General features: G+C 26.2%; 1 protein-coding gene across 3 annotated transcripts in view; it reads right to left on the bottom strand.

The window, feature by feature from the left end:
• The window catches only part of rho-5 (rhomboid-5), a 552,643-nt gene extending 529,900 nt beyond the window's left edge, over positions 1-22,743 (bottom strand). For all 3 annotated transcript variants that reach the window (XM_075375248.1, XM_075375249.1, XM_075375250.1), the window contains exon 1: positions 22,394-22,743. The gene's annotated coding sequence lies outside the window, so the exon portion shown is untranslated. The remainder of the gene's footprint in view (positions 1-22,393) is intronic.
• Positions 22,744-24,605: the final 1,862 nt, after the last annotated feature.

Genomic DNA, 24,605 nt, shown 5'->3' with positions numbered 1-24,605 from the left:
TTACGTGTGTTGATATTTTGCAGTTTAAGTACTTCTATAATTTCTTCTGATGAAATGAGTTCAATGAAAAATTTGTGGATTATATCTCTAAAAATGTTTGTATAAGGTTGGATGGTTTCTACCGTTGTTGGCTTTTTATTAATTTTAAAAGTGTGTTATTGTTAGTTAAGTTTTGTGATTGTATTCGTATTAGATTTTAATAAATTGTTAACATGATAACCCTAATGTAAAATATAGAAGTAAAAAGTTTAGTTGTGGATAGGGCTTATGAATTGATTCTAATCGAGGATGTTAATCAAATCACTTAATATAAAATTCTCGAATTTTCTCCATTTAATTCAACAGTTCTCATATTAACTATATTTTAAACAAATTTAAATTGTTTACACTTTATCAGCACACTGAAGGAGAAGTTGCATAAAATAAAATATAAATATTTCTAATTATATTGAAGCTGAACGAAGAAGTCGGAAAATAAAGAAAAGACTAGAATGAAACGTAAGAAAAAGAAGAGAAGATTACGTTAAGATGGAGAAAATAGAAAAAAAACAAATAGAAGGTTACGGGTTAAGAAAGTTTCAAAAATTTGATTATGGAACGGAGAGTCCAGCAAGCTTCACTCCTCCAACGTCCCAGGAGACCGAAAGATCCCTGAAGTGCATTTTTAAGACTCTGATATTTCCAATATAGGTGACAGCTTAGGGAAAAGAAAAAACGACATTGTGTACACAGCGGTCAGACAACTCTATAGTACAATTTACAGCCAATGTGCCCGATAAGAAAACTTATTTTGTGGGTGTATGTGCTCACCTCACGATATAAAAAGCAAAATAATAATAATACCAATAAAAATGACCGGACGTGCATAAAATTTGATTATAAAGTAATAACCAAAGTGCTTGATATACCGTAATAAATAAATTCTAAACCTTTTATATTCGATAAATGTCTTTTTAAGTAAATTCTATCTTAAATATTAGTTATTTCTCAAACTTGCGGGAATCGTCCCCGGTCTCAAACTAATCCGAACGGTTTTGAGGCGTAGTTGTCTATTAAACTTCAGTTTTTAAACTAAATAATTGATAAAGAAGATAAAAACAATTACAATATTAATTTGTTTAATTGTACGAGTATTTGTACTCCATAAAAATAAAAGAATTAATAAAATATAAAAACAAATCTGAAAAATACGACAAGATAATTAAAACTAATATGATAATATTTGAACCTAAAATAAAAAAAAAAAAAAAAAAAAAAAAAAAAAAAAAAAAAAAAAACAGGGTGTAAAATGAGGACAGGCGCTAGAGATCAGAACGCCTCAAAAAGATGTGGGTAAAAAGAAAAGAAGCAAGAATGAAACTCACACAATTAGATAATAAGAAGAACCGATTGCAAAATGAACTGGTCCAGAAATTGAACTAAAGTGATCTTATAAGGTCGTAAAAGTAACAAAAAACGAATTATTTTCGAAATTTTTATTTTTAAAATAATTTTTATACAAAGAAACCCGTTAAGGGGGAAATTTCTGCGTAAGAAAGTGATTTTATGATTTCTTTCACGATCTACTGTCTTGATACTTTGTACTAGTTCTTATCCGATAACACCTCTTACGGCCGGATAATTTTTAATAAAAACTCTTTAGTACGTACTTTTTAAATATCTTTAAAAAATCTATTTTATTATTTAAAAAAATCTACATTAAGTAGAAGTATTCTAGAAATATATAAAAATGAAAAATTAATTTACCTCATTAAAAATGAGGTAAATTGAACCTTTTTATTTAAATTATTTTTTAAATGCAAGAACATAGGTAGCTTACATCGCCTGGAAAATATATGCAATAAAATTTCGTACTGCTTTAAACTATAAACTACTGAGGAAATGTTAAAAATAATAAAACAAATTTTTAAAAATTACACTAAAAAATAACAAAACAAAATATATATATATATATATATATTACATTTTAGGCTCGTCTAGATAAAAAAATAACATATCTATGTATGTGAGTACCTATGTACTTACGTGTGTTGCACTGCTGTTAGCCTTACTAAAAAGTAGGTTTCGTCAATCTCAAGACCGATTTTATTCAAATTTTATTTAAATATTTCTATAACTGGGTCGTCGATCGTATTAATTTTTTCAAATTCGTTAAGGATGACACGCTAAAACCCAATTTCGATTTTTTTTCAGCAATTAGAAAGAACTTTGTTAAAGCAAATTTGTTACCTAAAATGCATATATAAATAAGAAATAAATATACAAAAAGACTACTAAAAAAAAAAAAATTTCTCTTTAGTATAGAATAATTAAAGAGCCTGTGGATGACAATTTTGTAATAGTATAATTTTTTTAAAGTTTTTAAATTTATTTAAACATATACACTCCCAGTAACGTAAGGATTCCAACGTGGTGTCATACATATAAATCGGTTCAGCCGCTGAACTGCTACGGTGTAACAAACATACACATATACATACATACATCCTAAATACATTACACACCTTTTTGGGGAGTCGTGTAATAATCAAAATTGTTTTGAAGAAATTAATCTTAACCTCTTAAAATTGAAATACTCGTAACTGTATTTTGATCTTTTGCTCTCCCTTCGGTTTAGTTTCTAAAAATATTTTTAAGGGTTATACTCCACATTTAGAGCTCTAAAGAAATATCTGCAATTTTTAAAAATAATAAATTCCGACCCTAAAATGTAGAAAGGTTTTTTCACAATTATTTTTTTCTTACAAATTTATTGAAGGGTTGTTAGATTTAGAAACAAAAATTACTCAAGCAAATTTGTTAAGTTTAACCTTCGTTTTGTATACATAGATTAAGCTTATATATATGAATAATTTTAGAAAACATTTTTTGAAAATTTATTCCTACCTCTAATATATATATATATATATATATATGTATATTCTTTGTTTATTTTTTGAATCTTTCATCACTTAAAAAGCTTTATTAAAATTAAAGAAGTTATCGTACATATACATTATATTCCAGATCAAAAATAAGAAGCAATTTTTTTCATTACTTTCATTACTTGTACTTTATATTTTTTAATACTTTTAAACAATTCTCTTTTAAATTTTTTTATGTTAGGTTAATTTCTTTATAAATAAATATTTCCTAAATTTTCATTCAAAGTAAGGAAACCGCTAAAATCAAACATTTTTTTATTCTAAATTTGGGAATTTTAATGCTTAATTCTTATTTTGGTAATCATGACCGGCGTAGCCGGGAAGTTATTTAATAATTTCCTATATATATATAGAAAAAGAGAGAGAGAGAATATGCACTCACATATAATATAAAAAATAAATACATAATGTAATTTGTAGTAAACACTACAAGTAAATGACGAAGATTTTTCTAAATGGATTCTCACTTAGCAGAAATTTTTAAAAGCTAAACAAACACAAAAATCAATTACTCAGAAGAATAAATTACAAACAATAAATTATTAATTAATTAAACAAAAGTATTTAAGGAAGGTGTGCCAAGAGCATCGTGTAAAAATGAAAATGTAAAATTAATTAAAACTTAGGTATAAGTCTAATTGATTTCAAGAGTTAGAAAAACTGTCCAATTTCGACAACATTATTATCCAAAGTAACACCAATTGAATGGGTAGCAGTTATGAATTCACTTATTTTCCATTGCTTCTTGGTAAATCGTTGAATTTGCAGGATAAATCCTTAACAAAGCTTTAAGGTTTAAGTTATATTTTGATAAAATCAAAACTGGAACTCAAAAATAAAAAAGAATAATTTCAGGGTTTGTAGGACATCTCTTAGATATCGAAGAGATAGAAGTAAACTTTTAGGATATACTAGTTCTTTTTAATAATTATTTTTGAATGAATATTATTAGTGGTAAAATTTGTCCTTGATTTCATCAACAACAAATCGATATTTCTAAAATGATTATATTAAGTAAACCTTAAGTTAAGTTCGTTATTGTTTGCATTATGAATGTAAAATAGTTTAAATTGTAAAATGGAAATTGTTCATGTGCGTTTTACCTTGTTTTATTTTTAACAACATTTTTCCGTCATTGCAACTTTGAATATTTCTAAACTCGCTAACGAAGGTACTAACAGAAAAATTGATTTATAAATTAAAAGTAATAATAATACTAATAATAATGAAAAAAAAAATACTTGCACTTGCTAAATATTTATGAAAAAATGCGATAATTTTTCATAACAATAAACAACAAAAATTTTGTTTAAATTTTTGAAACTTTTTACGTAGAAAATCAGCTTTGGAATGTTGTACAAGAATGGAATGTTTTTCTAACAAGTGAAAAAAAAAACTGTAAAGGGTTGCATAACTCTCCCGCTTTGTCCTTGACAGAAATTTATTTCAAATACCCCATAGGACTTTTAAATATTAATAACTTAAATATACAATATTCAGAATATAATTGCCAATAATACCGTAGTATTCAGAAAAAAATATATAGATTCGATTTGACCCCACCAATGAATAACGTATTTATTTTAAAAATGATGCAGTATTAAAAGTGTAATTTTAAAAGTTTTTCCTAATGTGTACATTGTAATTTTTTTAACTAATGAGTAACCCTCCCACGGCCCAATGATATGAGGATAATATGTATGACATCTAAATGAGATGTAGTCTTATACAAACTCAGGCCGACCAAAGAAATGTGGTTAATTGAACCCTAACCACCAAAGTACACCGGTATTCATTGTTTATTATTCAAACCTGTATAAAAGCAACTAACTCTTACTCGAATTTAAACCTCAGAACCTTCGACTTCGAAAATCAGCTGTTCAACAACTGATTTGTTAGAAGTTAACCACTAGACCAGCCCGATGTTAAAAATGTAATTGAGAAAAAACTAAAATTCCTATAAAAAAAAAAGTTGGTCCCAGTTAAGTGTTTCATAACTGAATGACGATTTTAGCAACAAAATTATGTTGTATTTAACATACAGTATCTAAAGAGAAATTAAAATAACCAGTAAAACATTTGAATTCCATTTGATCTCTTTGATTGCAGTTACCTCATACACGTATACATTTTAAATGACTGCCAGAACTAAAAACAGAAAACCTCAAACGTTTTATTAAATTCTTTAATCGGGTCTCATGAGACCAACTTCTTTTAAAAAGATCCCATGTCATCTATATTAATATTATGTATGGTTTGATGTTCGATATTGAAAATTAAAGTTTAAAAAATATTTTTTTTTTAAGTACGGATCCCATTCAGATCTTCATGTATTTTTTTGGGGAGAGGCTTAAAATTCTATTTACAAGATTCATTACTTGAATAAAAATTGGTCCCATTTGGCTCAATATTAATTCAACAAAGCCAAGAAATATAGTTTAAAAAAATACGAGTATTGTAATACTCCCTTTTTCAGATGGGATCGAAAATTTACCAGGTTTGAAATAGCCAAATATTTGTGCCAAATTTCAGCGTTTTTAATCAACGGATTTTAAATATATGAGGAAAAAAGTGTTTATAAATTATGTTGAATATCCCCCATCATTTAATCCGATTGACATAAAGCTCTTGAATTTTAAATTAATTAATTAATTAATCTTTTTATTTTAGACAAAATATTTGGATACAAAACTCAATCTTCTAAGACTTAAACTTCGATATCTAAAAAAATCTATTAATAAAAATTCAGACGAAGTCTACTTTAACAACTAATAAGTTTTTAAAGTAGACTTCGTAATAAAATAAAATTTATATAAAATATAAACCCCACATAATATAAAAAATTATAAAAAAAATTAAGGAAATTATTAAATTTAATAGGTAAAATAAAAGAATACTCTTTCTCGCTATACAAAAAGTAAAAGATTCAAAATGATGAAAACTATCCCTCCTTTCTTTTTATTCTGTATAAAATTTAATGGCATCAGTTGAATTTTTTGGGTCGTTTTCGAATAATTTATGTTGAGCCAGTTCGTAGATATTAATCAAAATACAGACCAACACACTTCTTATGTATACATATCTTATAGCAATTTCTAAACTTTCTGGACTAAATGGGGTTTTGAAATGTCAAAATTTTAAAAATCCTTATAACCAATATTTTGCCCGATCGCTATTCTTTCGATTTACAATTATGCATCCTGACCCCCGTAGGAGAAGATGTTCCTGGTTGTCACATCACACCCTCCTATGGGCTTTACCAGAGGTCGCCTTTTAGACCCTGGAAATCTGATTACATATCACAGTCATCAGTCTGGCCTCTGCCAGAATGCCACCGATGCACAGTGTATTTTATCAACTTTCCTATCGCCTTTGTATTAGGCTTCTTCCAACTTCGCTCATCTACTCTAATTTGTGGCCCTTTTAACTAAATTATTAACCACTTCGCAGTAGTGCAAACCCCGCGCCTATTTCTAACACCGAAGGACATAAAATAGCCATTTCCCATAATAGATTTCAAACTATATTATCAAATATTTATTTTTTTGTTTGCTAAAATCATCTAAAATCTATTCTCGTACTTCTTAAACAAGTTTTGATCTTAACAACAATAATTTTGTCCTACAGATACCAAAATCTACCATCATTTGTCAAAGATAATTAAAAAATTTTAACAAGAAGCAAAAATTTACTCTCTGATTTGGTCCGATTTCGGGAGTAAGGTTCACCCTCTCATAACTCGGGTGAATAACTCGGGTGTAAGGTAACTTTCACCCTTTCATACCGCAGTTCCATCACAGATTTCCTAACACAATCCACCTCTGTCCTGAAAACGAAACGTCAACTAACCGGAGATCAATGCCAAAACGCCTATCCTGGCAAAGTGAGCTCCCAAGCAGGCCCCTAGCAACTCAGGTTGCTACTCTATAAGAGTATTAAACCCCTTCGCCACTCTCTGCAGGGCTAAAAACCTAAAGAAGCAACTATATTCAACTTCCTTTGGGTTTTCCAATTGACTTGCAATTCTAAATCAGAATTAATTCTTGTAAGTTCTTTTATATTCTAGTACATTCAGGACATGATTGACATTTCATCAACTCTACATTCCGGTCATAGACCTTTCTTTTTCCTGTTTAGCCTCCGGTAATTACCGTTCAGATAATACTTCATAGGATGATATGTATGAGTGTAAATGAAGTGTGGTCTTGTACAGTCTCAGTTCGACCATTCCTGAGATGTGTGTTTAATTGAAACCCAACCACCAAAGAACACCGGTATCCACAGATCTAGTATTCAAATCCGTGTAAAAATAACTGACTTTACTAGGACTTCAACGCTGGAACTCTCGACTTCCAAATCAGCTGATTTGGGAAGACGCGTTTACCACTAGATCAATCCGGCGGGTTCTGGACATAGACCTGAGTCAGTCAAGCCAAACCTAGCCAACTTATCCCTAAAAGCACCATGTCCAGAAAGAAACTGATTAATATGCATCCTGACCCCATTAGGGAAACACCCACCTTGTGACGATCCCGATCGATCCCTGCCTCCTCCGTTGTTAGCCCTGATTGGCTTTACCGGAGATCCTCTTTTGGACCCTCTAATTAGTAATATGTAGTAAAACAGACCCATAATCAGGTCAAAAATAATCTACATTCGGTTTAATTAATAATTTTGTTTATGTTCTAATTAAGTAAGCACATATCGAAAAACTATTTCTAATCAAGATAAAAGAGGTGGCATCATCATTCTCCAGTTTATAGATAAAATTCCTATTTTATATATATAAATGGATAAGTTTTCCTTCTATATAATTATTTAATAGAAATAGAATTTATTTAGTAGTCGCTTTTAAATATTATAAATTACTGCTTAAGTTGACCTAGAAAGTAGGTGAAAGATATTTAAATATAGTATATTGATGTTGGGTATGTCTGTGTAAAAAATTAAGAAAATGTTTTTTTACTCAGAAAAATTTAGTAAAATATTTGTGTAAGTAATTTAGGTTACTTCATTTAATCTAACTTAAGAAACGCTGTTAGGAAAACTCATTTACCGTTTATCGCGTAAACTGCTTGTTTACTTTTACTTTCTCTACAGCTATGAACAGCAGAAGAATAACTGGGTTGGTGGTATGTATTTTAGAGAATCAAGGTTAATTAATTTGGTTACGGGAAGAGATGTAAAGAATAAACGATAATAACAAACACAAAGATTAGAATGTATATAATTTTAAAGATTTACCTTGGATACTTGTTTTGAAGGATGGGCTAAATTTTTAACAAATAAAAAACTTTGTTTTAAACAATTCTAATATATAAATCATTACAATTTATTTTTCAAACATTAATTTTGTTTTTAACGTTTATTTTTTCTAAACTTAAGTTAGAGGATTTGAATTGATTTTTAAAACCCAATTTACAAGTTTAATAATAATTTTTGAAATTTGTATAGATGTATAGAAACCCCCCCTAATGTCTTAAACACATTTTTTTAATTTATTTTACATAATTGAAATTCTAAAAAAAGTCTACTCAACATTGTTCGTATCAAAAGACTAAAGATTTTTTTTTAACTCAAAAAAATGGTCTACCTTATTGAAAATTTTTTTTTAAACTACACATTTTCACTTTAGTCAAAAAAGATTTTAATAAAAGATTTAAAGTAAATATACCCTAACATTAAAAACTTTTAAAGAAAAAAGTTTTTAAAATGTTTTACCTCTACCACCTACCTCTAAGAAGTTTTTTATGATTTATTTATCACATGATACATTTTAGCAAGACTTTAAGAAGAATCGTCGGAAACTTAGTATTTTTGAAAGAGATTTCACATTAAAAAGAAATCCAGTTTCCAACAATGAACAAGGAACATATTTTTTTTATTTTTTAGTACACATTTCAATCATCCGTTCTTTATAATCGACATTAAAAATGTAATTGTAAAATCTTAAATATGTGCACCAAATTATACAGATAGTGTGTGTAATTTGGTACACAAATCACAAATCTGTGTAATTTGATACACAAATCACAAGTCTGTGTAATTTAGTACACAAATTTGGTAATATTATTACCAAAGTCCTAGTAATTTATCAACTAATTGGTTTCCAATTTTTTTATTGATCTTATAATAAAAGAAGTAACATTTACTTGATTTTTTTTTGGGTCCATCATGCAACTTCATCTAATTACATAATTCACCATTTCGAGGATATAAATTCCATCATCAGATTAGATTACCATCACTTATATTTGTAAATTATAAAAAAAGCACACATAAAAATAAAAACATGGGTTTTATACAAATATTGTTTTTTGATCACGAACGTGCTTTCTTACGGAGAGCTTTTTTAAAAATCGAATAAATATTTTGGATTTAATATCTAGCTATATCTAGCGATTGTTTATCTTAAAACCTATTTGAATGAAAATTAAATTTATACATTCAGATATATTATTCTAGCTGAATTTTTGAAATTTTATAATTTTTTGTTTTTACAAAGCATCTAAATACTCTTGTTTGCTGCACTAATGTATAATTTTGAAGTTTTTAATAAAATTTGTTATTATTAGTATTATTAATTATCCTACACTTTTTTGCCGGTGACATTCCTTAAACTCGGAATAATTTATACCAACGAGATTAGGCTTGCTATTGTTGACTAAGTGCCTTCCGGACAACATGGCAGGTGTCAATTATCACGCTCCTTTGCATTAGCGCGTGGGTCTTTCACTGGATCTTCAATTTTTCAAGACTGTAGTGCAAAGTAGATGGTATTATTCCCTCCGTAGATATAATTAGGGATTATATAAACTTCTTTTTGAGTCCACATTTCTTTAATTTCAAAAGCAAAATCTGTATATTTCTGCAGCTTCTCATTGCGTTTAGTGTTGATGTAGTTACTTGATGGGATGGCACATCTATTAGGTAAGTTACTTTTTCCATTTTATCAGCTACTAATAAATCTGGCTTATTACAGTTGATGGGTTTTGTTGTTACAATTTCCTGGTTCCAGAAACTTTTTGCGTTGTTGTTCTCCAAAAAGGAGGGTAGCTCATAAGTATAGTAGATATTTATCTTCTTTACGACACTATCTAGTATTCAAATCCGAAATCCGTATAAAAGCAACTAAACTCTACTAGGATTTGAATTTCAGAAACGTCAACATCAAAAAGCCTCTGTTAAACAACTGATTTGACGAATTAATCTTTTTTTATCATTAAAATTGATTTTTTTTTTTAAATTTCGTGTAGTTTGTTAATATTTCAGTTTTTATAAGCTATAAATAAGCATACACCTGACAGATTGGACTCACCCACGCACAAATATAAACGGAACAGATTTCTGGAAAAATAACATCAAAAAGTTATTCTTTCAAAGACATTAACTAAACATGCACATTTTTTGCATTGTACGTAATAAGAAATACCTCAAGTCATATTAACGATATAAGATTTAAAACACATCTAATTTGAAAAACAACAGATTAAAAAAAATTAATCGCATAGGTAATTTGATCGGATATTAAACGATTTTTCTAATCTTTAAAAGAGGGGCCCGATTAAGAACAATAAGCAACGGTATCTTCGTATAGAAAGGAATGATTAAATAGCTTGGAAAGTCTTCTAAAGGAAATATCTTACGTAATTTGATAGTAAACAATTTATATTTTTTAATAATTTAAAAAAATAAGAAGCTCTAAAAATAAATAAAATAAAATAATAAGTGTCTAATTTCAAATAAGTAGGGACAAACAATAAAAGCAGCAGTATGAATAGAGCGGCAATAGAGGAGTGAAGAAAAAAATTGAATAAATTATGTTTGCTGATCAAAGATATCTACAATGAAAAGTACTTAAAAAAGGCACAAACTCATACATTATGCCACAATGGTAAGACCAGTGGTACTACTACCAAGTGAGACGTAATAAAGAAACAATAAGAACAATCCTAAGCCCCAAGAAAAGAACAGAAGGATACAATCAAGAACTGTATGAAGAGATGAGGATACCAAAAAAGCGATAAGAAGAAGGAGATTGAGATTCCTAGGCCAGAATGGAAGGACAGAGACAAAATAAACAAATATTCATTAAACTTTAGGAACAAAAGAGGACCCTTGCATACCTACGACAAATAAAGAAATAATTACAGAACGTAGGGATCCAAGAACATGGAATGAAAAATAGAAAGCTATTCTGACAAAAAATACACGAAATTAAGTTTGAGGAAGGAAAAGAATCACACCAAAGTGAAATAGTTGGAAGAGAGAGAGAGAAAATCGCGGAAAGAATGAAAGAATATTAGTTGAATAGAAAAAGAAACCAGAAGAAAAAATATTTGCATGGTCCGTAGTTGGCCTAACCGCAAAGAAAAAAATAATTTCTATTCTAGTTGTAGTCGAAACATGAACACTTTATTAAATAAATTAAATAAAAAAGTAGCATAATATCCCTTATCAAAACCATTATATAATTTTAAAATATTAAATTTTACGTTGTAATTTTGTCCATTACGTTCTAAATAAAAACTGAAGATAATTAAACTATATTGATTTGTGCCTACTTTATATTAGTAAAAATTAATTAAAAAATCATGGAACAACAGCTGATAAGAATTTAAAAATTAATAACATGAAATTTAACTGATTAAACCTGTCTGAAACGTGTGCTTCATCTTTATGTATGTATATATATATATATATAAACACACGAGTGTATATGTTACTGTAAAAAACCGATATCTGGTAAATATCACTATTCTCCGATGAATGTCGATACATACCAAATACGTCGGTGAAAGACCGAAATATTTGCTTATCCGGATCTTCGCCGGTATATCTCGGTAAATATAGATAAGCTCTCGAGGGGTTCGAAACAATAACTGGAGATTAAAAAAAAACCACCCAATACCAATCTCTGAGGTTACGAGAAGTTATTCTTTAAGGTTACGAGGTTACTCTAGATTACGAGAAACCTTCGTAAAAAAAGGAAGTTTAAATTTTCCACATTTAAGTTTAAGGATGAAAAGATCCGAATAAGCAAATACTTCGGTCTTTCATCGAAGTATTTCGTATGTGTCGACATTCACCGGAGAATATCGACATTTGCCAGATAATGGTCTTTCACGGTAACATATATATTTAAGAGATCTCGCCCAATTTACTTGATAAAAAATAATTTATTGAATTTATTTATATAAGACGGATTTAAAAGTAAATTAATTTAACAAAAAATGAACAAATACAATTTTAAATGACTTTCTAGAAATATATTTCTCAAAAAAAAAAAAATTAATAAAAGTGGACTCTATCATATTTCGTTAATGCTTTATTTCAGTTTTCTTTTATACTTAAACAAAAGATTTCAGATGATAAAAAAAGTAAGATAAAATACTTCGCTTAAAATATTTTATTATATTAGAATCAATCTTTTCGTTATATATTTACCCGTTTAGGAAAAATCTGAGGAAAAAAAATTAAGATTTGAAGCAAATTCCTTATGTGATAATAACAAAAAACAAAAAGAAGAACGGGTAATTTAGCTGTATCAGAATAATTATACGAAAAAAAACTAAAAAACTAAAAATATATTCCTAAAAAATAAAAATAATATATCAAATAAGGTCATGAAAGTACAAAGATCATTTTTTGTACTAAAATAATTCATCTAAAAAAATTTTATTTTAAATTGACAATTCGATTATTAAATTAATCATCATCAGTAGACAGTAAAGAAAATATATGTACATAAGAAAATCAGTAAAGAAATGAATGAAAAAGAATTAATAAAAATAATAATAATAATAATAATAAATACTATTAAAAAAAACAGTCTTACGAAGCATTAAAAACAAATATTTTTAGAAATGTTTTTAAAATAAAAGTAAAAGACAAACAAAAATAAAATTGACCTCTGTCCTTGGAAAAAAAAATTCTGACGTAAAGAAAAAACTAGCCGGTTGAAAGAGTGGGCATTTATAAATTGATTTGTAAATTCAATTTAGGATAAGTAGGGCAAGCCAAAAGAAAGATTAAAAAAAGAACAAAGGGACATTTGATTTAATATAAATAAAGAGAATACCAAGAAATTGGCTGTAATCCATCATTGCCTAGGAATTGGATTCAAAATATTTAACAGAAACAACAGTAGTAAGAATTGTAAGTAATAAATAAAGCAATACTGATAAAGCAATTTATCAGTAGCGATTTAGAACGTTTCTTCTTGAACAATAATGGAGGACTATTATCTTTAAAAGAGGCTTTAATGAATTTTTAATCGATTAAAATCGTTATGTAAGTTTTTATACTATAAATACGGGTTATCAGAACTTTGATGCTGCTTGTACATATGAACCGTATGAATCTAAACTTGGTAAATTAAAAGCTGCAAAATTTTCATCCATTTATATTTATAAATGAGCAAAGTTTATAAGAACAGAAAAAAATAGGATAATTCATTCTTATCGAAAAATAAAAATTCAGTAATACTACTTCACGTTATTCAACCTAACCATTTAAAAATTAAAGATTAAATCGTTGTTAATAAATACGTCAAAAGATTTTCATTTACAAAAATTTCTTTTCATTCTACTTGCATACTAAGTTGAGAGTTTTTAATGCGATGTTTTGTAGAACTAATCGGGTGCCGGCTCGTTCTAAAAGCGTATCACAGAAAAATCATTTTTTATTAAAAATACAATTGAGAACAATGATTTTATTAGAAATTTCATTGACACTGTACACAAAAAAAAATTGATAAAAATTGACAAAAAGATAAAAAACTTATTTCACAAATATAGAGAAGGAACAGAGAAATCATGGATAAAAATTACATATTACTTGTTTTTTAGCAACAAAGTAAAGAATATTTTTAAAGATTACCTACATATAGAAAATTTACCTTTGTTCTTGATAAAACTAAAGGTAAAATTAAGCCCGTAGTAAGAGCGCCTGCATTTAAAGATTGATTTATAAAGACAATAATTATAATTTAGAATAAATAGAAATAACTAAAAGAATAATTGAAAATTATAATAAAGAAGAATTTTGCTCATTTACATAGAAGAACAGAAAAATCGGCTGTTGCCTAGTTTCCATTGTCTGGATACTGATCACAAAATTACTTTATTAGTAACACAATTTTTTAAAAAATCCAGCATTTAGACAGGTGAAACTTCTCACCTAAAAATTGTCCTTCAGTAGACTAATCCTACTACTTCAGACTTTTTTTTACTGATACATTAGTCCAGTTATTTGAAAAAGAAACTAATGATGATGATGATGATGCTATTAGAGAAAAAGAAAAAAATATTTCTCCCTCTAGAAGATACGGCTCTTGGAAACCAGTCACAGGTGAAACTTCTCGTACTTTAACAAGTAAGAATAGCAATGCAGAAATTTCACTAATAAATAACAATGGGGGATGAATATCTTTAAAACGAAGGGCTTTCATGAATTTTGAATTTATTTAAAATTTATTAATCAAAGTTTTCATACTTAAGAATATTAAATGGATGTCTCCTCCCTTAAATTTTGTTCACAGGTGTGGATATCTTTTTAATTGGTCATCTTCAATCATCTTCATTACGATAAGTTTTATCTATTCTTTAACATAAAGGGCGTGGACTAAGACGTGGTTGGCAGTCTCTATTGGAAATTTCAGTTTTAAATGTTTTTAAACCAATTATATTTCCTTTTTTTTTTTGTTTTTATTATATCAACGCTTTCAGAAATATTCCTTTTACAACATTCCATAACTACTGTTTATTTGCCGATTTTTTTTATACGTAATTTTATATATACACTTTTTCCTATGTATACTTAAAAATGATAGTCTAATAATCGAAATAGCTAACCAGATTTGCATCTTAAGTAAAATTATTTTAAATATATCTTGTTTTCAAGTCGATCTCTTTTTATATGCATATCCCTTTATTTATATTTTATATATTATTTACCGTAGGTATAATATAAGTAACAATAACGTTTATTCATAAATAATTTAATTATGATAAAAACATTTTTAAAAAAATAAGTTGGAAAAATTTCAAAGAATGAATAGTAATTTATAATTATAAAAACCAATATAACAAAGTTATATAACAAGGAAAGGAGAGTTTCAGTATAGAAAGAAATGACAGAAAGAGATGAAAACGAAAGACGTAAATTATTCTTTTTTTTATATGTTCGTAAAATAAGGTATAAAAAAAATAAAAACATATTTTTAGAGTTAAATAATAAATCAGGAGCAAATATTATAAATCTTAAGATTATTCCTTGGTAATAATCATTGTTTACTTATTTTATTTTTTTGAAATAAAAAAGTAAAATAATAAATTCGACTCCCCCTAAGGAAGTCAAATGACATGTATCCATTACTAGAGAGAAAAAACATTTACGGTTTTATGGATACATTTTCAAAAAGGAGAATGATAGAATAACAAAAAAATATTTTTATAAAATGAATAAACTAAAAAACAGTTAAGTACGGGTTAAAGAAATTACAAAATTAAATATTACAGATGAAATGATTAATGATAGTGATTTCTTTAGTAAATATATTCAAAATTATAAAGGTTTTCCAGAAAAAAAAACAAAAGAGTTGGCAGAAAGAATGTAAACAATTACAGTTCAGAAAATGAAAGAATACTGGAGCCAAACATAAAACTGAACGTTCAAAAAGAACATTTAAGTTTAAGGATGAAAAGATCCGAATAAGCAAATACTTCGGTCTTTCATCGAAGTATTTCGTATGTGTCGACATTCACCGGAGAATATCGACATTTGCCAGATAATGGTCTTTCACGGTAACATATATATTTAAGAGATCTCGCCCAATTTACTTGATAAAAAATAATTTATTGAATTTATTTATATAAGACGGATTTAAAAGTAAATTAATTTAACAAAAAATGAACAAATACAATTTTAAATGACTTTCTAGAAATATATTTCTCAAAAAAAAAAAAATTAATAAAAGTGGACTCTATCATATTTCGTTAATGCTTTATTTCAGTTTTCTTTTATACTTAAACAAAAGATTTCAGATGATAAAAAAAGTAAGATAAAATACTTCGCTTAAAATATTTTATTATATTAGAATCAATCTTTTCGTTATATATTTACCCGTTTAGGAAAAATCTGAGGAAAAAAAATTAAGATTTGAAGCAAATTCCTTATGTGATAATAACAAAAAACAAAAAGAAGAACGGGTAATTTAGCTGTATCAGAATAATTATACGAAAAAAAACTAAAAAACTAAAAATATATTCCTAAAAAATAAAAATAATATATCAAATAAGGTCATGAAAGTACAAAGATCATTTTTTGTACTAAAATAATTCATCTAAAAAAATTTTATTTTAAATTGACAATTCGATTATTAAATTAATCATCATCAGTAGACAGTAAAGAAAATATATGTACATAAGAAAATCAGTAAAGAAATGAATGAAAAAGAATTAATAAAAATAATAATAATAATAATAATAAATACTATTAAAAAAAACAGTCTTACGAAGCATTAAAAACAAATATTTTTAGAAATGTTTTTAAAATAAAAGTAAAAGACAAACAAAAATAAAATTGACCTCTGTCCTTGGAAAAAAAAATTCTGACGTAAAGAAAAAACTAGCCGGTTGAAAGAGTGGGCATTTATAAATTGATTTGTAAATTCAATTTAGGATAAGTAGGGCAAGCCAAAAGAAAGATTAAAAAAAGAACAAAGGGACATTTGATTTAATATAAATAAAGAGAATACCAAGAAATTGGCTGTAATCCATCATTGCCTAGGAATTGGATTCAAAATATTTAACAGAAACAACAGTAGTAAGAATTGTAAGTAATAAATAAAGCAATACTGATAAAGCAATTTATCAGTAGCGATTTAGAACGTTTCTTCTTGAACAATAATGGAGGACTATTATCTTTAAAAGAGGCTTTAATGAATTTTTAATCGATTAAAATCGTTATGTAAGTTTTTATACTATAAATACGGGTTATCAGAACTTTGATGCTGCTTGTACATATGAACCGTATGAATCTAAACTTGGTAAATTAAAAGCTGCAAAATTTTCATCCATTTATATTTATAAATGAGCAAAGTTTATAAGAACAGAAAAAAATAGGATAATTCATTCTTATCGAAAAATAAAAATTCAGTAATACTACTTCACGTTATTCAACCTAACCATTTAAAAATTAAAGATTAAATCGTTGTTAATAAATACGTCAAAAGATTTTCATTTACAAAAATTTCTTTTCATTCTACTTGCATACTAAGTTGAGAGTTTTTAATGCGATGTTTTGTAGAACTAATCGGGTGCCGGCTCGTTCTAAAAGCGTATCACAGAAAAATCATTTTTTATTAAAAATACAATTGAGAACAATGATTTTATTAGAAATTTCATTGACACTGTACACAAAAAAAAATTGATAAAAATTGACAAAAAGATAAAAAACTTATTTCACAAATATAGAGAAGGAACAGAGAAATCATGGATAAAAATTACATATTACTTGTTTTTTAGCAACAAAGTAAAGAATATTTTTAAAGATTACCTACATATAGAAAATTTACCTTTGTTCTTGATAAAACTAAAGGTAAAATTAAGCCCGTAGTAAGAGCGCCTGCATTTAAAGATTGATTTATAAAGACAATAATTATAATTTAGAATAAATAGAAATAACTAAAAGAATAATTGAAAATTATAATAAAGAAGAATTTTGCTCATTTACATAGAAGAACAGAAAAATCGGCTGTTGCCTAGTTTCCATTGTCTGGATACTGATCACAAAATTACTTTATTAGTAACACAATTTTTTAAAAAATCCAGCATTTAGACAGGTGAAACTTCTCACCTAAAAATTGTCCTTCAGTAGACTAATCCTACTACTTCAGACTTTTTTTTACTGATACATTAGTCCAGTTATTTGAAAAAGAAACTAATGATGATGATGATGATGCTATTAGAGAAAAAGAAAAAAATATTTCTCCCTCTAGAAGATACGGCTCTTGGAAACCAGTCACAGGTGAAACTTCTCGTACTTTAACAAGTAAGAATAGCAATGCAGAAATTTCACTAATAAATAACAATGGGGGATGAATATCTTTAAAACGAAGGGCTTTCATGAATTTTGAATTTATTTAAAATTTATTAATCAAAGTTTTCATACTTAAGAATATTAAATGGATGTCTCCTCCCTTAAATTTTGTTCACAGGTGTGGATATCTTTTTAATTGGTCATCTTCAATCATCTTCATTACGATAAGTTTTATCTATTCTTTAACATAAAGGGCGTGGACTAAGACGTGGTTGGCAGTCTCTATTGGAAATTTCAGTTTTAAATGTTTTTAAACCAATTATATTTCCTTTTTTTTTTTGTTTTTATTATATCAACGCTTTCAGAAATATTCCTTTTACAACATTCCATAACTACTGTTTATTTGCCGATTTTTTTTATACGTAATTTTATATATACACTTTTTCCTATGTATACTTAAAAATGATAGTCTAATAATCGAAATAGCTAACCAGATTTGCATCTTAAGTAAAATTATTTTAAATATATCTTGTTTTCAAGTCGATCTCTTTTTATATGCATATCCCTTTATTTATATTTTATATATTATTTACCGTAGGTATAATATAAGTAACAATAACGTTTATTCATAAATAATTTAATTATGATAAAAACATTTTTAAAAAAATAAGTTGGAAAAATTTCAAAGAATGAATAGTAATTTATAATTATAAAAACCAATATAACAAAGTTATATAACAAGGAAAGGAGAGTTTCAGTATAGAAAGAAATGACAGAAAGAGATGAAAACGAAAGACGTAAATTATTCTTTTTTTTATATGTTCGTAAAATAAGGTATAAAAAAAATAAAAACATATTTTTAGAGTTAAATAATAAATCAGGAGCAAATATTATAAATCTTAAGATTATTCCTTGGTAATAATCATTGTTTACTTATTTTATTTTTTTGAAATAAAAAAGTAAAATAATAAATTCGACTCCCCCTAAGGAAGTCAAATGACATGTATCCATTACTAGAGAGAAAAAACATTTACGGTTTTATGGATACATTTTCAAAAAGGAGAATGATAGAATAACAAAAAAATATTTTTATAAAATGAATAAACTAAAAAACAGTTAAGTACGGGTTAAAGAAATTACAAAATTAAATATTACAGATGAAATGATTAATGATAGTGATTTCTTTAGTAAATATATTCAAAATTATAAAGGTTTTCCAGAAAAAAAAACAAAAGAGTTGGCAGAAAGAATGTAAACAATTACAGTTCAGAAAATGAAAGAATACTGGAGCCAAACATAAAACTGAACGTTCAAAAAGAACCTATTCTATGTTGATTAACGTGGCCTCTTAAGGACTTATTAGAAAAAACACAAATGTAATGAAGATACATATATACATATATGTTGTATATAAAATATATATGTATATATTTTAGAATAAATATATTTATATATAATGTGTTAATCATTATGATAACAGCCAAACATATCAAAATTTCCATATTTCACGCACAAGCTTAAAGAAAATATTATAGGTTTAAGAAATATAATTAAATTCATAATTTATATTTATGGAAAGGAAATCAGAAAAACAAAGAATAAAAGTTTTTTTTTTTTTTAATGAAATTAAAAAGATTTTCGAAAATTAATTTAGTCATAAACTACGGAATGAAGATTTTAAGTAATGAACTGAAATATAAAATAATTTACAGCGGAATTTTTTGAAAAGAATACATCCAAGAAAATGGAATAAAAAATAAAAAAAACTTGGCCTTATACTAAATGAGAGTAAAATAAAATAAATTATCACGATTATTGATGACGTAATTAGGAGACCCTCGCAGATTAATTAGTACTATGCTGAACTAAAAGAAATAAATATAATAATAAAAGAAAAACAATATATCAATTCAAGAACAGATGTAGTTAAAATATTACATTATTTTGCCGATATAAAATCTCTTATAAATTAAATATATAACGTAGATAGTTTTTTAGAACTCTGTTATCATTTATAGCAGTAAAAAAATGGACTTAAAACATGTTAAAAAAATTTAAAAGAAAAATTTTAAGGATAATATTTTAACCGGATATTTAAAAGTACGGAAAATGAAAAAAAAAGAAAACTGAACACTTATAAAAAGTATAAATATCGTCAAATTCGTAAAAGCACAAAAATTAAATCGTTTAAAAATAAAGGCGATCAGAATGATTAAGATCGTATGGAAGTTCCGGCTAAGAAAAAAGTAAAAAAAAAAAAATGAATTATGGAAAATCTGATTTCATGGGTGTGAGACGACGGAGGATTATGGTGACCGATAAAGAGGCTGAGAAAAAAATTGTTGAGGAAGTCTATAAAATGTTTTAGAGTTGTTATAATAATAAAAAGAAGAAATATTATAGGAAGTTATAGATAAAAATGTATGGAATAGTATGAACATAAGATCATAAAAAGTACGTTGAAATTAAGAGATTACACTGGAATAGAGACGAATAGGGTATAAACCTAAACAAGACTGAATAATAATAAAATAATTCCTTAAATGATTTTTTTATAATTGTTTACGCCCATCTAAAATTAAATAATGTTACATCATGGGGCTATTTAAAAATATCAAAAGGAGGTTTTTAGATATTTGATTTACGTAAATAATATAAATAATATTAACCGATAATTAGGAAACTAAAAATTTTTAAATTTTCATCATTTATATTTATGGTTGTACAAATCTGACAGAAACATCAAATCAGTGAATATCCGGCCTATAATTTTTTATAGCTTTTTTTTTATAAATTACCTAACGATCTTAAATATCTCTAATAATTTATTTAAAAATTGTTAAAAATCGTTTTTATTTACTTTTTACAAAAACAATATTTCTCTATTAATGATTTTTATATAGAATAATATTAGATAAATTTTCTGTATATTAATTTAAAAACGAACTCAAATATACATTTTTTATAAAATGCCTACAAAATTTTTATTTTACACTACCGATTTATTTCACCTTTTAGTTACACAACATTTATTATTTTTATATTTTAATATAAATTATATAGCCATTGCTATTTTATTAAGTAATTAATTTATATTTTGTGATATTAAACTGATCAAGGTTACACCACAGTTTTCCTTGATTCTTGCAAGAAAAAAAACATTGAAAAATTTTATTATTTTTTATTCAACAAAACTACTTCTCCTGAAGTGATTTATAGATTATTATATTATATTAAATATTAATATAATTAATATTTAATTATATTATAATCCAAATAAAATATATTTATTTACATTATAATTATATTTCAATTCACTGTTATAATGTTTTTGAATGTACAAATTAAATAATTTATTTTAAATACAGTCTAATAAAGAGATTAAACATATCTACTAGTACTTTTATAATCTTAAAACAAATAAACGGTTTTTTTTTAAAACATAATCTAAATTTTTTATAAATGCACAAAAACAAACATGTAAAATATAAAAACTTCAAATTATATACAAAATATTACATTAAAACAAAATTAATAAATATAAAAAATTAACAACAAAATAAAAATAATAATTACAATACTTAAAATTAAAGTTAGAAATCATAACATAACATACTTGTTAGAAACAAAATGGTGGTAAACAGAACATAAAGTACCGTTGAGATAGATATTAGAATAAAAATTTACTAAATTTAAATTTTCTTTAAAAAAAAGTTACGTATAATATTTATTAATAGATTAAATTAATAATTAAAGTTAAATAGATTTATCTATCATAAATATAATTAATAAAGAAAAAAACTCGTTTATTAACATAAATGTAATAATATTGTTTTGACAATCATAAACATTGATTTCTCTGTGTTCCTCTAATAATAATTTAAAGTTAAAATTTGAAAAGTATATATAAATCATTTCTACTACGATATAGATGAAATAAATTTTTGTAAATATTTTTAATAAAATAATATTTATTTTAATGAAAGAAAAAGTTTTAGGAATATAAATCTTATAATAATAATAATATCTTAACAAAAATAAAAAATTCCCATAAATTTGTTCATGTATTTGTCACAAGGAGCGCTGACATCATCTCCCACCCTTAAAATTATATTATAAATAATAAAGTTTATACTTTAAAATGCGATATAGTAATTATACCGATTAATCTCGGAAGTTATCCGAATAAATTTATTTCTATTACACCGCGCGGAGTATTTTTTAAAACGATATATTTTACAAGGGTGGTACTTTTGGGGTGTTGTTTTTTTTTTTACGTTACATGTTGTATCAGTAGATAGAAAGGTCGTTCGATAACATTAAAAGTTAAGATCAGGTTATATATATATAAATACATTTATAAAATAAAAAAAAAAATATATATATATATATGTATATGTATGTATAGATACATATAAAATAAATACCTTATACAAATTCCAGTCGGATATCGATGCAGATTTATTTAAAAATAAATATTAACACATAAAAACTTCACTCGCGTTAAAGACGTACAGGTTTTCAAAATGGCCGCATCCATACATTTAAACATACAATCAATTCGGGTTGGGTAAAGCCTTGCGCAAAAACTACGCGTAAAATATATGAAGACAACGCACAATTAAAAAACACACACAAAATCGAACGATATTTAAACGGAAGCGATACGAAAATATAAAATAATATAATAAACACAAGATCACGCGTATCGGGGTATAAGACCGTTTTGAAAAACTAAAAACACGACTGGCATTCTTATATGTATCGACTTAACCGCGGTCCCGATAACCGGACTTTGTGTATATTAATCCGTCGGTCGTCTGCTGGTCTAGGCTACAGCAGAACGCATGCGTGATAACACGCCTCGATACGGGTTGGAGGCTATAATCTCCACCCCAAAATTCTACACCTGATTCCCACACCCTTATGGAACCCTGTTTAAAATCAATAACGAGTTCTGTGCCCTCCGTTTCGACCTCGGTAGGCCTTATTACCGATATAAATAAGGTTATTAATCGCGTAACTGTCGTAATCTATAAAAAATACAGTCTTCATACAGCTGATTTTATACAGGCAACGCAGAACACAACTCCTCCCCACCTCGTTCCTTTTATATATAAATGCATCCTATTCTGGAATACACTACCTTTTATCCCTTACGTTCTCGCATTACGATTGGAACACTCTATTTATTTCCAGCATCCACATTATTTATAATATGTAAAAACTACGGACCAACGTTACCGGGTTTATAAATTTTCACTCTATTTTACATCGACTCCTCTTTATAAAATAAGCGTTACCTAATCGCTTCTTAATAATTTTGTACTATCAAAATAAAATAAATTAACAAAAACAAACCCATTGTTTACATAAATAAAACCGTCCGACCTATATATTATTTAATAGTCTACAAAATAAAAATATTTACTGTTTTACATAGAGATTTAAAAGAGAGATTTACATAGAGATTTACAACTTAAAAGAAGAACGCGCTTATACTATATCAAACCGTATTAAGATTAATATAAGCTTAGAGAAGACAAATTTGTATATTATCTAGTAATTCAAATAATGCAATTATACAACGGTTTCCAATCGAAACTAATGTGATTTGATATCATAGTACGCTACGTATGACACACTCTAGAAATAGTAGTTTATTATATAAAGATTTACATTAAAAAAAAAAACTAATAAGAGAAGAGAATCAATTTTCTAGTATAAAATAAAATAAAATCTAAAAAATAACTCTAAAATTTTACCGCTCACTTTACTTAAGATTTCGAATGCTGGTCCAGATCGAAGGGAATAAAGTTATTTGATCTAACGTTTAGATGAGATTTATTTTACTTCATTCTATTTAAATTAATATCTCATCTTAAAATAATTAATAAATTTATTCATTTTAGCTAATTATTTATCGTTATTCTTGTTTTATCATTGTTTATCATTAATTCGCACATTTAGAAAATAAAATTAACGATATTACTTTCTTTTCTCATATATACTTATAATTTTTTATTAAATTTATAATAAATATGAAAATTCTCACAAAAATCCCGAAAATAAAATTTTGTGTATTTATTTGTAATATTTACTTTATTTAATAAACTAATAATTAAATCATTGGAAATCCTGAATTTATAGAACAGCATCTAAGATTCTTAGTCTCTTATAGAAAACATTTAAGAGAAACCTATAAGAGTTATAGGAAAACTGATATAAGTAGATTATAATTTAAAAATAAAAATAATGAAATATAACAAAAAAAGATAGAAAAATGATAAGTCATAAACCAAAATAAGAAATTTATATTTAGTCAATAAAAATGAAAAAGGCTGGACGATGAAAAGCAGACTAATATAAATAAAAAGTATTTAAAAATTCTATCATAAAATTAAGTGTGTTAATATTAAACACATATATTTAGAATTTAAAAAACAAAACAATATTAAAAAAAATAGTCGAGAATAGCACTTTGTAGAAATGATACGTGATCGATAAGAAAGGCAGAAACGAAAAAAAAATAACAGGCTTTTAAAATACAGCCTACATCAAAAAGAATGATCCGATTTCAAAACCATACACCTATGCAACCATGCATGATCAGTTAATGAAATTTGCGTCAATTAAAAT

Source organism: Lycorma delicatula, chromosome 9, assembly GCF_047948215.1.
Source record: "Lycorma delicatula isolate Av1 chromosome 9, ASM4794821v1, whole genome shotgun sequence".
In the NCBI taxonomy this organism is placed as follows: Eukaryota; Metazoa; Arthropoda; class Insecta; order Hemiptera; family Fulgoridae; genus Lycorma; species Lycorma delicatula.
This window is presented reverse-complemented; position numbering and strand designations above follow the sequence as displayed.